The sequence below is a fragment of the Rattus norvegicus genome, chromosome X, assembly GCF_021556685.1.
Source record: "Rattus norvegicus strain SHRSP/BbbUtx chromosome X, alternate assembly SHRSP_T2T, whole genome shotgun sequence".
NCBI classification, from domain to species: Eukaryota; Metazoa; Chordata; class Mammalia; order Rodentia; family Muridae; genus Rattus; species Rattus norvegicus.
In genome coordinates, this window is record NC_141554.1 from 69,273,784 (window position 1) to 69,296,333 (window position 22,550).

Here is a 22,550-nt window from a genome sequence, read left to right on the forward strand (position 1 = left end):
GGAATGCCAGGACTGGGAGGTGGAGGGAGTGGGTGGATGGATAGGTGGGGGAGCACCCTCATAGAGGCAGGAGGTGGGAGAATGGGATGGGGGTTTTCAGAGGGAAAACCGAGAAAGGGGATAACATTTGAAATGTAAATAAAGATTTGATAAAAGGAAAGAAAAAAGAAAAATAACAGACACAATAAAGAAAATAGTTTATTAACTATTCTACAAGAAGTCAGCTGGCTGGATAGTAATTATAGTGTTGCCTACAATGCCGGGCAACTGTCAATAAGAGCCTGAATTTTAAAGAATACTTTTATAGTCAGAAAGAGTTTCTTTGTGTTTTCCTGGCATATGATTCTTATTGTTTAAAGGATTACAGTCCAGATTGGCATCAGTATAGAGTTCTAGAAGGTTAATCCAAGCAATTTGTAAATATTTTCCAGATGTGCATATATTATTTACTTTTATTGTTATGATAAAATACTTAACAAAAGTAACTTAAAGAGGGAAAGGTTTATTTTGGCTCATGATTTAAGAGCACAACCCATCAGTCAGGGGAAGTCATGGTAACAGGAACTCGAGGTAGTGGGTCACATTGAATCCCGAAACAGGAATTAAAGAGAGCTGAGTTCTGGAGCTTAAAGTATCTGGTCACAATACATTTACAAAAAGAGAACAAGATCAGTCACATCACATCAATAAAAAAGAGAGAGTATGACAAATGCTTGTTGATGTTCAGTTTCCTTTGTCCACTTATAAAGTTCAATATTCGGGCAGGGAGTGGTGCTTCCTACTGTGGTCAAGTCTGCCCATTTCAATTAATATAACTAAAATACTCTCCCACAGGCACACCCAGAGGCTTGTCTCACAAATGATTCTAGATTCTGTCAAATTGACACTTAACATTAACCTTCATAATCCCATCCCTTGTGTTAACTTGGCACTCAAATATATCATATTAATAAGTCCCCTTTCACCATGGCCATGCTATAGTGTAAAATACATTCAGTCAACTTTAATAATTCCCATAGTTCACAACAATTCAAATACGTGAACGTGGGCAAAGTTTCTTTTTGCCCATTAAATTTAAAATAAACATTATATCCTGCCAACATACAGTGCCACAGAATGAGCACTGACATTCCAAAATGGAATTTTAGAGCATAGCAAGACCCCCAAGTCAGCAAGATAAAAATACTAACTCCTATAGCTCTATATCTAGCATCTGAGGCTGAATTTTAAAGGGCTTGGGAAGCTCTCCCTCAACCCCCAGCTCTTTAAATCCTAGCACACATAGCCTCTTTCTTAAACCTGCTCTAGCCTTCTCGGTAAATACGTCATAATCCTGTCATCTCTAACATCCTGGAATCTACCATGTAGCCTATGCTTCACCTTCACAGCTTACAGAGTGACCTCTCAGGGCCGTTTTGCATGTATTTAAGAAATGATGTATATTGTAGTTAATATCATTCCTCTTATGTGGTTATGATGTAAAACTTTAAAATCAAGTTTCCCTACAACTCTGTCTCTCTCTACCATCCTTCCGTTCGACTATAAGAACCTCTAGAGAAGTGGTTCTCAATCTTTTTAATTCCATGACCCTTTAATGCAGTTAGTTCTTTCATGGGGTGGCAAAACCCAACTATAATAGTATTTTTGTTGCTACGTCATAACTACAATTTTGCTATTGTTATGAATGATAATGTAAGTATTTGTACCTTCCACTTGTCTTAGGAGACTCCTGTGAAAAGGTCTTCTGGCTTCCAAAGGAGTGGAGACCCACAGGTTGAGAACTGCTGCTCTAGTCCTACCAGTTACATGTATTTGAAACAATTCACATTCACTTCATTAACAAAACTAAATCCATGTCTTTTCCTATCAGTAAAACTGTAAAACAGTTTAAAACCATAATATTTAAGCATGGTCATTTGTATTTTCAAATTTTTTTATGAGTAATTCTAAAGAAAGACTGTATAGGATTTTTTCCCTAAAGAAAATATATTGTCTTTAGCCATGATTTCCTGTTAGTGCAATATTATTCAAAATAATGAATTATATTTAAACTACTTTGCACATTTAAATTAGGTAGGTGCCAATTCTAATTTATAAACTTCCTGACTGTATGACTTGTACAGAAGTTTTAATTTGAGGCATTTCCTAAAGCTATTTCAAAATGAAATTAACTACTTCTGTAATTGGTAGTATAAAGGTCAAATGAAAAGTTCTGAGAGTTTGAAGAGACTTACTAGGAAGTTTAAAGTTTCCTTTGTATTTCATTTTACAATTTAATACATGTATATAATAAAATTTTGTCATTTCCCCATTATGCATTATGCTTTTTTATTTGAACTTCTGAATGTGTTCTCTCCAACATGTCCTGCTAATTTCCTATCATAGCGCGCATGCGCGTGCGTGTGAGTGAGTGTGTGTGTGTGTGTGTGTGTGTGTGTGTGTGTGTGTTTGACTGAGTTTAATTAAGGTTTCTTACGTGAGAATTGGTAAGGTTTCTTACATGGGGACTGATTACTTAGAAACTCAGTGCATTTTATTATATCAATTATCTTTTAGATTTAAGAAGTCTAAGTTTCAGATTGTCTCAGAAAGATAATTATGAATAACTTTGAACTAGACAACTTCGCTCAAAGAAAAATCAATCTGGATCATTTAGAATAAACTCAAACTGAAATGTTTGCCTTTAGTCAAAGTCCACTGCATCAGATGTAGAGCATAGACATAAACATTTCTATTTAGAGGGTGCTGTAACAGACAGCAATGGACTATCCATCAACTAGGTTGGGCCAGTCCTTGTTTGTTGTTGATGTTTTGTTTTTTGTCTTGTTTTTGTTTTGCCTATGAATATTCAACATAGAACTTCAGCATTTACTAATGACTATGGTAGTTGACACCCTGAGTGATTCAGTCAGAGTAATTGATTTTAATTCTAAAGCATCAATGTTATGGTGTCTCAAGGAAACCCTGATTCCTAGCAAGAGTCCCAAGCCATCAGACAAAATCAGTAGAATAAGCATTGCCTCCAATGTCCCACTAAAGTCAAAATAAATTAAATGTCATCATCTGCCAAACCTTAAACTATACATCTTGTAACAGTATTTTTATCTAATCTAAAAGATTTTCTAGTTCACTGACTTCAGCCTCTACAAGAAATATGAATTATCAAACTTGAGGAGATGAATTTCTCTCCAATATATACATCCTCATGACAGTCCTGCCAATATATAGTCAAAATCTCATGTGGTGGATGCTTGTTGGCATTCGTTTTTGGGTTTCTCTTCCAAAATGACCTTTTCTTCCCATTGCTCATTGTCATACTGCACCGCCTCGCATGCACACTGATAGCAGTGCCCGAAATTAAATTTCTGCATCTTAGCCAGAAAAAAAAGGCAATACTTCACAAAACTTGTCCTCCAAATACACTCAAACATACAAACTCATGCATGCATTGTGCATGCTTTCACACACAGGATAAGTTAACCATACAAAGAAATTGTAATTTTGGCATGCCACTATTTAAAACTATGAATCGGGGACTTTGCTATGAGACTGCGTATCCTAGCAATGTCAGAACTAGACCCACAAAGTCTTACTGAAGTGGATGGGAGAAAGACCAGATGCCAGACATTTTTATATTTAACTCATTTAGTAATCCTAGGGGCAGTTTTGTTTCATGTTGTACTTACATATAAAACAGTACATAAAGCAATTGTGAAAGTGATTATTAAGGACATATATCACAATAACTTTGAATTAGAATGCATTATTGGTAGTAAAAATAAGCAGAAAACCCTTATATCCATCTTACTGAGGTTTAAGAAAAGCTCCCTGATGCAAAAGATAAAAGTTAGAGCTTGTTATTCAGAGTTAAGATAACACTCTTTTCCATTTTAAGGCTAAACAGCTAAGTGTGATATCTTTGTAATTGGATATTTCTTGTTCATTTTAGGTCAAATTGTTATAGTGTTTATTTTACTATTTTATAACACAGTTAAACTATAGTCACAGTGCTTGCTTGTTCTGTCTAAAAGTAAAAAAACAAACTGGATAGTATTGACTTGGAGTACTCAGCAAATTTCCGAGTACTTGTGTGTCACATTTCCTGGATTAGACATCAAATATAGCTATTAATCTGGCACTGGCCCCTGAAGCATCCCTCAACAAAGATGCCCCTACCCCACGCACCCTACCAGACCTCTAAACTTCCTGGGGCCTCCGTCTCTTGAGGGTCAGGTCCATTTTCTCTGACTGAACCCAGACCCAGCAGTCCTCTGCTGTATATGTGTTGGAGGCCTCATCTCAGCTGGTGTATGCTGCCTGGTTGGTGGTCCAGTGTCTGACCTAGGGGGACAAGGTTAGTTGAGACTGCTGGTCCTCCTACAGGGTTACCCTCCTCTTCACCTTCCTCCAGCTTTTCCCTAATTCAACAGAGGGGTCAGCAGCTTCTGTTCATAGGTTGGGTGTAAATATCTGCATCTGACTCAGCTGCTTGTTGGATCTTTTGGAGGGCAGTCATGATAGATTCCTTTTAATAAGTGCTCCATACCTTCAGTAATGGTGTCATGTCTTGGGGCCTCCCCTTGAGATGGATCCCACTTTGGACCTGTCACTGGACCTTCTTTTCCTCAGGCTCTTCTCCATTTCCCTCTGTGCATTTCTTTCAGACAGGAACAATTATGAATCAAAGCTAGGGCTGTGGGATAGCAACTTCATCCCACACTTGATGCCCTATCTTTCTGCCAGAGGTAGGGTCTATAAGTTCCCTCTCCCCACTGTAGGGCATTTCATCTAAGGTCCCTCCCTTTGAGTCCTGAGAGTCTCTCATCTCCCAGGTCTCTGGTACATTCTGGAGGTTCCTCCCAACCTCCTAACTCCCACGTTTGTCTGTTTCCATTTTTTTCTGCTTGCCCTCAGGGCTTCAGGCCTTTTCTCTCACCCAATGCAAAATCATACCTCCCCCATTGTTCCGTTTCTTCCCAGGTCCTTTACTCCCTCCCCATTGTGGTTGCTTTCTTCTCCTTCCCAAGGGGGACTGAGGCATCCTCACTTGGGCCCTTCTGCTTGTTGACCTTTTTTCAGTTCTGTGGACTATATCTAGGGTATTCTGTACTTTTTTTTTGGCTAATGTCCAGTTATTGATAAGTATGTACCATGCATGTCCATTAGGGTGTGAGTTACCTCACTCAGAATGACATTTTCTAGTTCTATTTGCCTGCAAAACTCAGGATGTCTTCGTTCTTAATAGCTAAGTAATATTCCATTGTGTAAACAAACCACATTTTCTGTACCTATTCTTCTGTTGTGGGACATCTGGGCTGTTTCCAGCTTCTGGCTATCACAAGTAAGGCCACTATGAGAATAGTGGAACATGTGCCCCTGTGGCATGGTGGGGCATCTTTTGGGTATATTCCCAAGAGTGGTATTGCTGGCTCTTTAGGTAAAACCATTTCCAATTTTCTGAGAAACCTCCAGTTGATTTCTAGAGTGGTTGTACCAGTTTGTCATACCACCAGCAACAGAGCAGTGTTCCACTTTCTCCACATCCTGGCCAACTGGTATTGCCACCTGAGGTATATTGTATATTTTTTGCTACTTTGTTAAAGATCAAGTGTGCATAAGTGTGTGGTTCTATTTCTGGATTTTCAATTCTATTCCATTGATCAACCTGTCCATTTGTGTACCAATACCATGCAGTTTTTATCATTATTGCTCTGTAGTAGAACTTGAGGTCAGGGGTGGTGATTTCCCTAGCTGTTCTTTTATTGTTAAGATTTTTCGATATTCTGGGTTTTTGTTTTTTTGTTTTTGTTTTTTTTTTCTTGCCTTTCCAGCTGAATTTGTGAATTGCTTTGTTCATGTCTTCAAAGATTTGGGATTTTGATGGGGATTGCATTGAATCTTTAGATAGCCTTTGGTAGGATGGCCATTTTTACTATGTTAATTCTGCCAATCCATGAGCATGGGAGATCTCTCTATTTTCTGAGATCTTGGATTTCTTTCTTGAGAGACTTGAAGTTATTGACATAGGGATCTTTTGCTTGTTTGGTTAGAGTTACCCCAAGATAGTTTATATTATTTGTGGCTATTGTGATGAGAGTTCTTTCCCTAATTTCTTTCTCAGCCTGTTTTTCATTTGTATAAAGGAAGACTACTGATTTGAGTTAATTTTATATCCATCAACTTTGCTGAATCTATCAGCTGGAGAATTTCTCTAGTAGAATTTTTGGGGTCACTTGTGTATACTATCATATATATCACCTGCAAATAATGATACCTTTATTTCTTCTTTACCAAGTTGAATCCTCTTGACTGCTTTTTGCTGTCTTCTTTGAAGGTCTGGTAGAATTCTGAACTAAATTCATCTAGGCCTGGGCTTTTTTGTTTGGGAAGTTTTTAATGACATCTTCTATTTCCTTATGGGATATGGGCATGTTTATATAGTTTACCTGCTCTTAATACATGGTATTGTATGTGGTATCTGTCTAGAAAACCGCCCTTTTTATCTAGGTATCTCCTGCTGTGGTATCTGATGTCCTTAGTGCCCCAGATCTTCTGGTATGCCTCAGGATATGGTTTCTTCCAGGGAACAGACTAGCTACCATTCTGTCTCAGCAGGAAGGACTGGGCAGAAGGGCTGAAAAAATAATTTTCAATGAAAAAAGAAGATAAATTTATAAAAGCTACAAATTCTGATAACTATTCAAGGACACAGAACCCTTATACACTGTGCGATGAGAACATCGGATGTAGCCATTATCATATTAGTATTACCTGAACAAGTAATACATGATATATTTGATCCACAGCACTGCAAAAAGTATTATACAAAACAACTATTAAGTTATGCACATTTTACACATATTGCTCAGTTGTATTTACTAGGAAGTCTCTAGGGATTAGAATGTATTCCACATAGCTATCAAGTACTTGCTATAAGCATCATAAAAACATTATGAAATAGTTACTAGCATTATTTCCATTTTATAGAGGAGGAAACTAAACTAAAATAATTTTAAAGTACAGGTCTAAAGTTCACACCTAGGAAGTGGAACATTATGGAGAAGAATTAAAACATTCAATTCTAAATTGTTTATTTCCAGAGATTTAATACTTAATCGTGTTATAGGTTTGAGTATGGGTAAGAAGGAGGAGGGTAGGCAGGACTGTCTGTCTTCTGAGGGCTAGAGGAAATACCTCCATCTATAAAGCTCGCAGTCTTGTATTGATTTCTTAGAATTCCTCACTTTGATAATCTCTTTTACTTTCTCTTCTATGTTAATGGTTCAGTCAGATAACTCCTGGCCCACCCAGATAATTCAGAATCATCTCTCTGTTTTAAGGCCAAGTGATTAGCAGCCAGGTGACTAGGTGATTAATTTCTCCTTTGATCTTAATTGAACTTTGTCGTGTAATATAATTGTTTATACATTTCAGGAAATGAGATTTAAGATCTTGTGGGTGAGGCACTGTTCTGCCTCGATCTATATTCCTTTCCAGGCAAAGAATAACCTTTTGCCAGAAGAGTAATAGAGACAAAAGTGACCGATTTACGAAGTGTGGCTGAAAAGAACCCAGTTTCTACTGTATAAACTATAAGCTGAGGTTTTATTATATTCAGTTTCTTGGAGTTATAATATTTGTGCACATGAACGTGATCATGTTTGTGTGTGTTTGTGTGTGAATGTGGGTATTTGTGTGGTGGTCAGAGAAGAATTTCTAGTGTTGGGTCCCCACCTTCTACTTTGTTTGAGATGGGTTATCTGTGTCACTGCCACATATGCCAGGCAAACTGCTGCGAGCTCCTGAAGATTCCCTTATCTCGGGTTATGATCTCATGTCCTTGTAGCAGAACCAGGATTACAGATGTGTGCTACCATTCAGTTTGTATATTGTTCTGGCTACCCAAACTAATGCTCTCATACCTTTGCAACAAGTACTTTATCCATTAAGCCATCTTCCTATCTCTAAAAAGTTTCTTTCTTACACATAAAAATAAAGAGAACGAAACAAAAGTTTCACATTCATTTTCCAGGTGGTTTTGGAGAAGGTAAAAGTGAAATTAATTTATGAGGGCTGAAAAATCTAAATAATTGAAAGTTTAAAGTGAAAGTCATTCTTCCTGATACCATAATACACATATACCCATGAATCATAAGAATATTTTGATTAGAATATTTAAAGAATAACATTTTCTTAAACTCACATATGGTTCATGCATATAAAATATACATCTATGGATACCTGTATTTAAGCATTCACCATGTTACTTTACTTTTATCTCTTACTACATGGCAAACATTGTGCTAGCCTTTTAATAAACTTTTTTTCCATTTTATTTTTATAGCCTGTTGTTCCAAGTGGCAGAAGAGACACTTGGAAAATTCAGGAACTTCACTAAAATCATACTTTTCAGAGAGAAGCAGAAAGCATTATCAGAAAGAAAAGCTGGACAGCAGAGGAAGGTCAGAGGGTTGAGCTGGTCAGTTAGGGTCATTTAGAGAGCACAGGAGTCAGAAGGGTATGTGGAAAGACATTGTAACAAGGGAGTGGGCAATGGGATGACTCTCAGAGACAGTCCATATAAATGAAATAGCTGGAGGAAATACATTTAAGGCTGTACAGTTACAGACAATAGGAGTAAATGTGGACTTAAGCATTTTGCTGTACTTAGAGGTGAGATGGCAGGAGGTGGACTTCCAAGTAACAGTCCATCATTAAGTAAGCAACATTAGCATCACTTGAGAAGTTGTTGGAAATGTGATATTTTCATGTCCCATCCAACACCTCCAGATCCAAAAGTTTGCATCTTCAAAATTCCTTAAGGAATGCTGATACATATTCCAATTTGAAACCCGACTTTTGTTTTCTTTTATTAGATATAATATTTTTGCATTTTGCAGCATGATAGTAATCTAATACATATATGCAAGAAACAATCAACATAAGGCAATAAGCATTCCCACTTCTTCAAACATTAGTCATTTTTGTTTTGTAAACATTTACTCTTCGAGTCATCTTTAAACATATAATTTTCTGTAATCAAGCTGCCAAATATTGCTACAGGAAAACATACCTGAAGCACTTGATATGAGATAAGGACAACTGACCCTAAGCCTGATTACCTGAATTTGCTGCTTAGTAGAAGGAAAGAACTGACTCACATCTATGAAATTGAATATATGCATACAGGCACACAGCATACAAGCACACAGGCATGCGCACGCGCGCGCACACACACACACACACACACACACACACACACACACACACACACACACGTTGTATAAAGACCAGGAGGGGAAGGGCTTCCAGTTTTTTCAGTTAAGTGGCTTCTTTTCTGGTAATTTTTTTTTCAGTTTCTTTTGTCCTGTACTTTTTTTTTTTTTTATTAACTTGAGTATTTCTTATATACATTTCGAGTGTTATTCCCTTTCCCGGTTTCTGGGCAAACATCCCCCTAATCCCTCCCCCCTCTTCTTCTCTATGGGTGATCCTCTCCCCATCCTCCCCCCATTGCCGCCCTCCCCCCAACAATCTAGTTCACTGGGGATTCAGTCTTAGCAGGACCCAGGGCTTCCCCTTCCACTGGTACTCTTACTAGGATATTCATTGCTACCTATGAGGTCAGAGTCCAGGGTCAGTCCATGTATAGTCTTTAGGTAGTGGCTTAGTCCCTGGAAGCTCTGGTTGCTTGGCATTGTTGTTCATAAGGGATCTCAAGCCCCTTCAAGCTCTTCCAGTTCTTTCTCTAATTCCTTCAACAGGGGTCCTGTTCTCAGTTAAGTGGTTTGCTGCTGGCATTCGCCTCTGTATTTGCTGTATTCTGGCTGTGTCTCTCAGGAGCGATCTACATCCGGCTCCTGTCGGTCTGCACTTCTTTTCTTCATCCATCTTGTCTAATTGGATGGCTGTATATGTATAGGCCACACGTGGGGCAGGCTCTGAATGGGTGTTCCTTCTGTGTCTGTTTTAATCTTTGCCTCTCTATTCCCTGCAAGGGTATTCTTCTTCCCCTTTTAAAGAAGGAGTGAAGCATTCACATTTTGATCATCCCCTTGAGTTTCATTTGTTCTAGACATCTAGGGTAATTCAAGCATTTGGGCTAATAGCCACTTATCAGTGAGTGCATACCATGTGTGTTTTTCTGTGATTGGGTTACCTCACTCAGGATGATATTTTCCAGTTCCAAACATTTGCCTACGAATTTCATAAAGTCATTGTTTTTGATAGCTGAGTAATATTCCATTGTGTAGATGTACCACATTTTCTGTATCCATTCCTCTGTTGAAGGGCATCTGGGTTCTTTCCAGCTTCTGGCTATTATAAATATGGCTGGGATGAACGTAGTGGAGCACGTGTCTCTTTTATATGTTGAGGCATCTTTTGGGTATATGCCCAAGAGAGGTATAGCTGGATCCTCAGGCAGTTCAATGTCCAATTTTCTGAGGAACCTCCAGACTGATTTCCAGAATGGTTTTACCAGTCTGCAATCCCACCAACAATGGAGGAGTGTTCCCCTTTCTCCACATCCTCGCCAGCATCTGCTGTCACCTGAGTTTTTGATCTAGCCATTCTCACTCCTGTGAGGTGAAATCTCAGGGTTGTTTTGATTTGCATTTCCCTTATGACTAAAGATGTTGAACATTACTTTAGGTGTTTCTCAGCCATTCGGCATTCCTCAGCTGTAAATTCTTTGTTTCGATCTGAACCCCATTTTTTAATAGGATTATTTGTCTCCCTGCGGTCTAACTTCTTGAGTTCTTTGTATATTTTGGATATAAGGCCTCTATCTGTTGTAGGATTGGTAAAGATCTTTTTCCCAATCTGTTGATTGCCGTTTTGTCCTAACCACAGTGTCCTTTGCCTTACAGAAGCTTTGCAGTTTTATGAGATCCCATTTGTCGATTATTGATCTTAGAGCGTAAGCCATTGGTGTTTTGTTCAGGAAATTTTTTCCAGTGCCCATGTGTTCCAGATGCTGCCCTAGTTTTTCTTCTATTAGTTTGAGTGTATCTGCTTTGATGTGGAGGTCCTTGATCCACTTGGACTTAAGCTTTGTACAGGGTGATAAGCATGGATTGATATGCATTCTTCTACATGTTGACCTCCTGTTGAACCAGCACCGTTTGCTGAAAATGCTATCTTTTTTCCATTTGATGGTTTTGGCTCCTTTGTCAAAAATCAAGTGCCCATAGGTGTGTGGGTGTATTTCTGGGTCTTCAATTCTGTTCCATTGGTCTATCTGTCTGTCTCTGTACCAATACCATGCAGTTTTTATCACTATTGCTCTGTAATACTGCTTGAGTTCAGGGATAGTGATTCCCCCTGAAGTCCTTTTATTTTTGAGGATAGTTTTAGCTATCCTGGGTTTTTTGTTATTCCAGATGAATTTGCAAATTGTTCTGTCTAACTCTTTGAAGAATTGGATAGGTATTTTGATGGGGATTGCATTGAATCTGTAGATCGCTTTTGGTAAAATGGCCATTTTTACTATATTAATCCTGCCAATCCATGAGCATGGGAGATCTTTCCATCTTCTGAGGTCTTCTTCAATTTCTTTCTTCAGAGTCTTGAAGGTCTTATTGTACAGATCTTTTACTTGCTTGGTTAAAGTCACACCGAGGTACTTTATATTATTTGGGTCTACTATGAAGGGTGTCGTTTCCCTAATTTCTTTCTTGACTTGTTTCTCTTTTGTGTAGAGGAAGGCTACTGATTTATTTGAGTTAATTTTATACCCAGCCACTTTGCTGAAGTTGTTTATCAGCTTTAGTAGTTCTCTGGTGGAACTTTTGGGATCACTTAAATATACTATCATATCATCTGCAAATAGTGATATTTTGACTTCTTCTTTTCTGATCTGTAGCCCCTTGACCTCCTTTTGTTGTCTGAGTGCTCTGGCTAGAACATCAAGAACTGTATTGAATAAGTAGGGAGAGAGTGGGCAGCCTTGTTTAGTCCCTGATTTTAGTGGGATTGCTTCAAGTTTCTCTCCATTTAGTTTAATGTTAGCAACTGGTTTGCTGTATATGGCTTTTACTATGTTTAGGTATGGGCCTTGAATTCCTATTCTTTCCAGGACTTTTATCATGAAGGGGTGTTGAATTTTGTCAAATGCTTTCTCAGCATCTAATGAAATGATCATGTGGTTTTGTTCTTTCAGTTTGTTTATATAATGGATCACGTTGATGGTTTTCCGTATATTAAACCATCCCTGCATGCCTGGGATGAAGCCTACTTGATCATGGTGGATGATTATTTTGATGTGCTCTTGGATTCGGTTTGCCAGAATTTTATTGAGTATTTCTGCGTCGATATTCATAAGGGAAATTGGTCTGAAGTTCTCTTTCTTTGTTGGGTCTTTGTGTGGTTTAGGTATAAGAGTAATTGTGGCTTCATAGAAGGAATTCGGTAGTGCTCCATCTGTTTCAATTTTGTGGAATAGTTTGGATAATATTGGTATGAGGTCTTCTATGAAGGTTTGATAGAATTCTGCACTACACCCATCTGGACCTGGGCTGTTTTTGGTTGGGAGACCTTTAATGACTGCTTCTATTTCTTTAGGAGTTATGGGGTTGTTTAACTGGTTTATCTGTTCCTGATTTAACTTCAGTACCTGGTATCTGATTAGGAAATTGTCCATTTCCTGAAGATTTTCAAGTTTTGTTGAATATAGGCTTTTATAGTTAGATCTGATGATTTTTTGAATTTCCTCTGAATCTGTAGTTATGTCTCCCTTTTCATTTCTGATTTTGTTAATTTGGACAGACTGTGTCCTCTCGTTAGTTTGGCTAAGGGTTTATCTATCTTGTTGATTTTCTCAAAGAACCAACTTTTGTTTCTGTTGATTCTTTCTATGGTCCTTTTTGTTTCTACTTGGTTGATTTCAGCTCTGAGTCTGATTATTTACTGCCTTCTACTCCTCCTGGGAGTATTTGCTTCTTTTTATTCTAGAGCTTTTAGGTGTGCTGTCAAGCTGCTGACATATGCTCTTTCCTGTTTCTTTCTGCAGGCACTCAGCGCTATGAGTTTTCCTCTTAGCACAGCTTTCATTGTGTCCCATAAGTTTGGGTATCTTTTACCTTCATTTTCATTAAATTCTAAAAAGTCTTTAATTTCTTTCTTTATTTCTTCCTTGACCAGGTTATCATTGAGTAGAGCATTGTTCAATTTTCACGTATATGTGGGCATTCTTCCCTTAATGTTATTGAAGACCAGTTTTAGGCCCTGGTGGTCTGATAGCACACATGGGATTATTTCTATCTTTGTGTACCTGTTGAGGCCCGTTTTTTGACCAATTATATGGTCAATTTTGGAGAAAGTACCATGAGGAGCTGAAAAGAAGGTATATCCTTTTGTTTTAGGATAGAATGTTCTATAAGTATCTGTTAAGTCCATTTGGCTCATGACTTCTCTTAGTCTGTCCATGTCTCTGTTTAATTTCTGTTTCCATGATCTGTCCATTGATGAGAGTGTGGTATTGAAATCTCCTACTATTATTGTGTGAGGTGCAATGTATGTTTTGAGCTTTAGTAAGGTTTCTTTTACGTATGTAGGTGCCCTTGTATTTGGGGCATAGATATTTAGGATTGAGAGTTCATCTTGCTGGATTTTTCCTTTGATGAATATGAAGTGTCCTTCCTTATCTTTTTTGATGACTTTTAGTTGAAAATTCATTTTATTTGATATTAGAATGGTACTCCAGCTTGCTTTTTCCGACCATTTGCTTGGAAAGTTGTTTTCCAGCCTTTCACTCTGACGTAGTGTCTGTATTTGTCTCTGAGGTGTGTTTCCTGTAGGCAGCAGAATGCAGGGTACACGTTGTGTATCCAGTTTGTTAATCTATGTCTTTTTATTGGGGAGTTGAGGCCATTGTTGTTGAGAGATATTAAGGAATAGTGATTATTGCTTCCCGTTATATTCATATTTGGATATGAGGTTATGTTTGTGTGCTTTTCTTCTCTTTGTTTTGTTGCCAAGACGATTAGTTTCTTGCTTCTTCTAGGGTATAGCTTGCCTCCTTATGTTGGGCTTTACCATTTATTATCTTTTGTAGTGCTGGATTTGTAGAAAGATATTGTGTAAATTTGGTTTTGTCATGGAATATCTTGGTTTCTCCATCTATGTTAATTGAGAGTTTTGCAGGATACAGTAACCTGGGCTGGCATTTGTGTTCTCTTAGGGTCCGTATGACATCTGTCCAGGATCTTCTGGCTTTCATAGTTTCTGGCGAAAATTCTGGTGTGATTCTGATAGGTCTGCCTTTATATGTTACTTGACCTTTTTCCCTTACTGCTTTTAATATTCTTTCTTTATTTTGTGCGTTTGGTGTTTTGACTATTATGTGACCGGAGGTGTTTCTTTTCTGGTCCAATCTATTTGGAGTTCTGTAGGCTTCTTGTATGCCTATGGGTATCTCGTTTTTTAGGTTAGGGAAGTTTTCTTCTATGATTTTGTTGAAGATATTTACTGGTCCTTTGAGCTGGGAGTCTTCACTCTCTTCTATACCTATTATCCTTAGGTTTGATCTTCTCATTGAGTCCTGGATTTCCTGTATGTTTTGGACCAGTAGCTTTTTCTGCTTTACGTTATCTTTGACATTTGAGTCAATGATTTCTATGGAATCTTCTGCTCCTGAGATTCTCTCTTCCATCTCTTGTATTCTGTTGGTGAAGCTCGTATCTACAGCTCCTTGTCTCTTCTTTTGGTTTTCTATATCCAGGGTTGTTTCCATGTGTTCTTTCTTGATTGCTTCTATTTCCATTTTTAATTCCTTCAACTGTTTGATTGTGTTTTCCTGGAATTCTTTCAGGGATTTTTGTGACTCCTCTCTATGGGCTTCTACTTGTTTATTTATGTTTTCCTAGAATTCTTTCAGGGATTTTTGCAATTCCTCTCTGTAAGCTTCTACTTGTTTTTTAATATTTTCCTGTGTTTCTCTAAGGGAGTTCTTCACATCTTTCTTGAAGTTCTCCAGCATCATGATCAAATATAATTTTAAATCTAGGTCTTGCTTTTCTGGTGTGTTTGGATATTCAGTGTTTGTTTTGGTGGGAGAATTGGGCTCTGATGATGCCATGTAGTCTTGGTTTCTGTTGCTTGGGTTCCTGCGCTTGCCTCTCGCCATCAGATTATCTCTAGTTGTACTTTGATCTGATATTTCTGACAGTGGCTAGACTGTCGTATAAGCCTGTGTGTCAGGAGTGCTGTAGACCTGTTTTCCTGTTTTCTTTCAGCTAGTTATGGGGACAGAGTGTTCTGCTTTTGGGCGTGTAGTTTTTCCTATCTACAGGTCTTCAGCTGTTCCTGTGGGCCTGTGTCTTGAGTTCACCAGGCAGCTTTCTTGCAGCAGAAAAGTTGGTCTTACCTGTGGTCCTGAGGCTCAAGTTTGCTAGTGGGGTGTTGCTTAAGAGCTCTCTGGGGCGGCAGCATCCAGGAAGATCTGCGCCCCACTTTCTTGGAGCTTCTGTGCACCAGGGTTCCAGATGCAGTTTGGTGTTTTCCTCTGGCGTCAGAGATGTGTGCAGAGTGCAGTCTCTTCTGGTTTCCCAGGCGTGTCTGCCTTTCTGAAGGTTTAGCTCTCCCTCCCATGGGATTTGGGTGCAGAGAACTGTTTATCTGGTAGATCCCTTCAGGTTCTGGCGGTGTCTCAGATGCAGCGGTCCTGCTGCTCTTGGGCCCTCCTCTACAGGAACCCAGAGGCCTTATACAGTTTCCTCTTGGGCCAGGGATTTGGGCAGGGGTGGGCAGTGTTGGTGGTCTCTTCCGCTCTGCAGCCTCAGGAGTGCCCACCTGACCAGGCAGTGAGGTCTCTCTCCCACGGGGTTTGGGAGCAGAGAGCTGCTGCGGGCCGGGCCTTTTCTGGTAATCTTGATGTAGTTTCTTTTTTGTTCTCCATCTTTATTAAATTGGGTGTTTCTTATTTACATATTTACATTTCAATTGTTCTTCCCTTTCCCAGTTTCCAGCTCAACATCCCCCTAACCTCTTCCCATCCCCTTCTATATGGGTGTTCCCCTCCCCATCCTCCCCCCATTACCACCCTTCCCCCAGCAATCAAGTTCACTGAGGGTTCACTCTTGGCAGGACCAAGGACTTCCCCTTCCACTGGTGTTCTTACTAGGCTATTCATAGCTACCTATGCAGTTGAAGCCCAGGATCAGTCCATGTATAGTCTTTGGGTAGTGGCTTAGTCCCTGGAAGCTCTGGTTGCTTGGCATTGTTGTTCATATGGGGTCTCAAGCCACTTCAGCTCTTTTAGTCCTTTCTCTGAATCCTTCAATGGGGGTCTTGTTCTCAGTTCAGTGGTTTGCTGCTGGCATTCAGCTATGTATTTGCTGTATTCTGGGTGTGTCTCTCAGGAGCGATCTACATCTGGTTCCTGTCAGCCTGCACTTCTTTGCTTCATCCATCTTATCTAGTTTGGTGGCTGTATGCGTATGGGCCACATGTGGGGCAGGCTCTGAATGGGTGTTCCTTCAGCCTCTGTTTTAAACTTTGCCTCCCTATTCCCTCCCAAGGGTATTCTTGTTCCCCAATTAAAGAAGGAGTGAAGCATCCACATTTTGGTCATCCTTCTTGAGTTTCATGTGTTCTGTGCATCTAGGGTAATTCAAGCATTTGGGCTAATAGCCACTTATCAATGAGTGCGTACCATATGTGTTCTTCTGTGATTGGGTTACCTCACTCAGGATGATATTTTCCAGTTCCAACCATTTGTCTATGAATTTCATAAAGTCATTGTTTTTAATAGCAGAGTAGTATTCCATGGTGTAGATGTACCACATTTTCTGTATCCATTCCACTGTTGAAGGGCATCTGGGTTCTTTCCAGCCTCTGGCTATTATAAATAAGGCTGCTATGAACATAGTGGAGCACGTGTCTTTTTTATATGTTGGGGCATCTTTTGGGTATATGCCCAAGAGAGATATAGCTGGGTCCTCAGGTAGTTCAATGTCCAATTTTCTGAGGAACCTCCAGACTGATTTTCAGAATGGTTGTACCAGTCTGCAATCTTGACGTAGTTTCTTTTCTTCAATTTTTATTTACTGTTATGACTTTAACTATACCTACTTACTCTTTTCCTTCCCAAATTGCCTAGAACAACTTGAGTTTTATTTGCTATAGATAGAGGATACTTACACTGATTTTCTTTGGAGAAAGTATTCTGTTGTCAAAGTTAATTTTAAAATATGGAAACCTACATAGGACAAACTAGATTATCAATCTTATCCACAAAGGAACCGTGCCATTTAAAATAATGACCAACCTGGCAAGAAAGCCAACTGGTGCAAAAGGAGAACTAATGTCAATGGAGCAACCATCTAATTTCTGATTTGATTTAAATTCAATTCTGCAATATGAAACCCAACTTTGGCATAATTTGGGGAGCCAAATACTATGGCTAGACAGGTCATGGGCCAGCTAAATGTACATCATATTATACTAACTTGTCATGACTTATCATTATACTCATAGATTATTACATCTTCTCAATCTTCATCAGAGAAGCTTCTATTTGTAATAGACGGTGATTAACATAGAAACCCACAACATGTCAGGGTACTGAAAAAAAAAGATTGTGGAATGCTTATCCCTGAACACAGCATTTATGCAATGTCCCCTACTTCCAAGACTTAGGAATCATTGTAAAATAGAGGCAGAGAGGTTGTAAGAATCACAGGTGCGTGATGACTACAAGAAAACTGTTTTCTGGACACTGCAAGACAGTTACACAAATGAACTCACAGTACGGAGACAGCTTGTACAAGGCCTACACAATATCAAGACACAAAATTCCAGATGGAAATGGGAGGTAAGTATGTAGTTTCACCCCTTGCTAAAGAGTTATTGTCAATTGATAGCTGCTAGGACAGAGTTGGATTTCTTTTTAAGAGCAGTCCCCAGTGCATATATGGCAGTGCATGTATGGGCAGAAAAATTGGGACTTGATGGAGTTTAAAAATAACCAAGAAGCAAGAGTGGAGTGAGTTGGGAGGAACGTGTGGATCTGGGAGGAATAAGGTAACGGGATGCATATGATTACAATACATTGTACAAAAACTAATCGAAGAACAAATAAAATGAAAACAAATGCATACAATGATTTTTAAAAATGTGGAAACCTAGTTATCTTCTAAATGCTACTGTTAAAAATTCCCCAGAGGTAAAATGACAAGTTAAGGATCACTGTGGCCTTTTCAGAAGCATAACCCAAATATAAAGCCAGAAATGGTGCAGCATGCCTTCTTTATTTGTGTTTTAGTTACTTTTCTATTGATGTGGAAAGACACCATGACCAAGGAAACATATAAGAAAACATTTAATTGAGGGCTTGTGTATAGCTTCAGAGGATTAGTCCATGATCATCATGATAGGGAGCAAACAGGCATGGAACTGAGGCAGTAGGTGAGAGCTTTATACCCTGATCCACAAGCAGGAATCTCTTCCCTGGAGGGAGGCCTAGAGGGAGAAAGGGAGGGAAGGAAGGAGAGAAAATGTAAGAGAGAGTGACAGACACATGCACACACACACACACACACACACACACACACACACACACACACAGAGAGAGAGAGAAATAGAGAGAGAGAGACAGACAGACAGAAAAAAGAGACACACATGCTAACACATACACATCTGTGTGCGTGCGTGCATGTGTGTGTGTGTGTGTGTGTGTGTGTGTGTGTGTGTGTGTGTGTGTGTGTGTGCTGGGCCAAGCATGGACTGTTGAAATAAGAAAGCCTGCTCCCAGAAACATGAAACATACCTCATCCAATAAGGCCACACATCCTAATTATTCCCATGTAGTCCACCAACTGGTGACCAAGCATTTGAATATATAAACCTGTGGCTGCCATTCTTATTCAAACCACCAGAATTTACCATAAATTCATACTACTTTTATTAATAAAAAGTTATTACTTATTATCATGTACCCTAGTCTAGCATCAAGCCAAAGACGACCTTGAACTTCTGATCTTTAGTCTGTGTCCTGTGGTATTGCAGCCATATTCCACTATGCTAAGTTTTCTTTGGTGGTGAAGATTGGTAAAAGGGCTTGGTGCACAGTTTTTAAATACTTTACCCACTAAGGTACATCACCAGCTCTAATCTTATATCTATAATAAAAATTAAGACAAGCATTATTTCTGTCAGTTTACTGTGTGCCAGTCACCTTGTTCACGGATGTAATTTTACTCCTGGCAATATTCCTATAAAACACTGTTTTACAAAGGTAAAACTTATATTTGGAAAGATACTTTTCCAAGTTTCCATTATCTTGAAATGGCAAAACTGTGATTTCAGTCAAGGACACCAGATACAGATTCCATACTCCTGGCAATGTATTTCAAATATTGATGCTTGTAAAAAAAAGTTTTGTAGCTCATAGCTCAAATTGTGTCTTTTGCTTTTATTTTGTTAACTTTTACTGCTGAAAAAAACGTGGATCGTATGTGTTTAGAGGGTGGGTTTCAGTGTTTAATGATAGCTTTACCAGATGTTGAACCAGGGCTTTCTCTCAGCTGCCCAAGAGAATACAGGTTTTTCAGGGAACAGTTGCTCACAAGAAAATGTGGTCCTTGGATGTTCCCCTCTGTGTATGGCTTGGCACTATTGCCTTCAAGAAAGAGAAGCCTGGAAGGGGCCTGCAGTTGCAGTACCCCCCTGAGTGGGGAGCCTACTTCCACTTTCTGTACCTGCTCACTCTTGTGGGTACTATCACAGTAAGGGGGTCACCGAGTGGCCTTGCAGGTACATAGGGCCACTGTGCATGGCTTTTGGGCCTTGAACTTGAGTGAGGAAAGGCCACTGTGCTGGGAGAAGTGGGAGCCATCACAGAAGGCCTGATTCTTACTTTGACCACATATACACCACCTGTAGGTTTTCTGGCCACCAGCTCCAACGTGATGGGTGTTTTCTGTGCCACCACTCGCTTGGCTGGGTCTTTGGGGAACCATTGGACCAACCAAGAGATTTCCCGCCTCTGACACATCTTTGACAAGGCAGGTAGGCAAATGTGATTTGGCAACAGAAAAATAGAATTAGTGGAGAAGGAAAGATGCTGGAAGCCCAGTCATGGAAGAGAAAGACCACAGGCCAAAGGAGCATAGGAGCTATTTTTAAAAAAAAGGTTGGGGAAAGGGTCAAAGAAAAGGCCCTGTGGATCTTGGCATCCACTTGGGCGCTCGCTCTGAAAAAAAGACTGCCCCATGGGGACTTGTGGAGGAGGGGGATGGGGGGGGGGCTCAAGGTGGATCTTATAAGCTGTTACTATAGTTTGCAAAGCTATATTACATACAAACTATCTATTCTAAAAGATAAAATATATACTAAGTAACTCCTTACATTAAAGTTTGCCAAACTATGATCTGTAGCAGCTGCTTAAAACTATGTTACAAGTGACTCCCAAGAAAAAAAACACCAGAAATATGCAGGATTTGTGTGAGAGGTGTTAACCACTGACACTCACAGAGAAACTTGTGAATAAATATTACAAGCCCGGAAATCATGTCTCGCTTGCCTTCTGTAGTCTTTACTGTGTTGACTTAAGAGCATCTATAATGACCTGCTTCTTGTTGTGCTTCATGAGTCAGAGCCCAGGCCTTATCCCTTCCCCTCCCTCCTTCCCTGTCATAAATGCCTTAGAGCCTGGACTTGGATCTCAGGTTAATGGGTTTGGTCACCACCTTCCCCCTCTAGCTTCAAGGTCCACATGAATGATACGCAGGTAATCCTAGGTGCTGCTGTGAACCAATCCAGCTGCTGCTTAAGTACTGCGTGTTTCTGAGGTAGCTGAGGCTGGTAGCTCCTCCCTTCTCTTTACTGGTGCTTCTGCTTCACTTGGCCTACACTGCAATTCACGGGGCAGCTCCTCAGCGGCTGACTATCCTTAAAACCCCTAGTTGTTTATGATTCAGACTTTGCCCCACCAGCTCAGTGGGGCTTTCTGTCTTATGAAAGTCCTCTTTCTTGGCCTCTACTCCAGGTGCTTCAGGTTCGGGGCAAAGGAAGTGTGTAAACTTGAGTGAAGAAGACAGTCTGCTCTCAGTGGAGATCGTCCCAAGGCAAAGGAAGAACACCGGATAGTAGATTGTCATCTTACCTGTACCCTTCCTGAGTTTGAGGAGTCTGGTGAGTAAAAGTAGCCCCTATCAACAGGGCGTAGCGTATTCTTCACTCTTCTTTCCTTACATTTCTTTCTCAGCTGTTCTTATTACATAAAATGCGCCTTCATAGAATCATAGACTGGTGATTTTTACAGAGATGAATGGGTTTGTATCCATCTGAAGACCTTCAAATGGAAAGGAACACAGTGAGGCAAAGCCCTAGGCCAAATCCAGCTGCGAATTACTGTCAAAGCCAGAAGAGCTAGGATGTAGGTTTTACTTAGTTCAGTAGCCCATCAATGATTTCCACTGCCTTTTCTTTGCAGAAGGGATAGAAATGGCATTGGCTACAAAAAAAAAAAAAAATCCAGAGTACAGTTTAAATTTTAAGAGATCTTTGAGGCATCACTATTGTCACTGTCATTATCAACATTTCTACCACGGAGTTATACACCTTGTCCTCCTATTTCTTAACCCAGGCGGTTGGAATCTGCCCCTGCGCTTTGGCTGGCCACACCAAAGATGCATTTTCATCCCAGCTCAGCAAAGCCAACTAGCAAGTAACATAAACAGCCCACCTCCTTGTAATTCCTCCGGAGATCCTCGCCAGGATTTGGAAAACACCCGGATATTGTTAAAGAACCACCCCGGGTTTTGTACCAAACCGGCGGGAACAGGACATTCCAGTAGTTTAGTTTGTGGAAAAGAGGGCACCCAGCACTGTCCCCTCCCTCTTTCACTCACCCCGAATCCCCGCCAGACAGGAGCCCTAGATTTAATTCATGGGAAGAGCTTTGTAACCGTGTTTACTAAGTAAACAGGGCTGCAGGCTCAGGCTGGGGTCTGCAGTTCAGCATTGATGGGACGGTGACATGAATTTGGAAGGAAGGAAGAAAGAGAAAGGAAAGGTTTTCTCTAACAAGGTAAGCTTTCTCTTTTGAAACAACCTCACTTGCCTTCCTATCCAAAATGCTTACTCAGTTGAGTTTAGAAAAGTCCAGGGCCACTGGGAGAAAAAGTAGGTGGACTTCAGAGTTGGAGGAAGTTTACTTAGGTGTACAGGGAAATAACAGGAGACAATAGACTGCCTTCCTTTTGTTCCTCTAGCCAAAATGGCCCGAGTCACATTGGCCCCACTGTTTTCTCTGGAGTGAAAGAGAACAGTCCATTTTGCTATCTACACAGCCTGTTTGTCTTCTGACTCCTAGGTTGGGGAAGTTTTGCTGAGATCATGTAGTTGTAAATTCCATGTACAGGAGATCACAAGCCCTTAAATACAACTATGTTAGTTAGGTTTCATATTTTTCACACAAGGTAGGCACAGATTCAGTAAGTGCTAATTGATTCACATTAAAATATGGATTATTTTAAGAGAGTTTAGTGTTTAATGATCCAAACCTTTATTAAGCATGGATTCGAATTCTGGCCTTGTTGGCTGCA

At 39.8% G+C, this 22,550-nt stretch overlaps 1 protein-coding gene and 1 pseudogene across 18 annotated transcripts in view; one reads left to right on the plus strand and one right to left on the minus strand.

Annotated features, from left to right (window-relative positions):
- Positions 1–22,550, plus strand: part of Heph (hephaestin) — a 246,995-nt gene that overhangs the window by 125,036 nt on the left and 99,409 nt on the right. For 5 of the 18 annotated variants that reach the window (XM_087598980.1, XM_087598978.1, XM_087598995.1 and 2 more), the window contains exon 1: positions 21,772–22,033. The gene's annotated coding sequence lies outside the window, so the exon portion shown is untranslated. Of the gene's footprint in view, positions 1–19,884; positions 20,011–20,798; positions 21,136–21,771; positions 22,034–22,550 lie in introns of those variants that run through there. The other 13 variants (XM_087598985.1, XM_087598984.1, XM_087598990.1 and 10 more) reach the window with 5 other exon arrangements.
- On the minus strand, positions 19,476–20,071 carry Cisd3-ps1 (CDGSH iron sulfur domain 3, pseudogene 1; annotated as a pseudogene).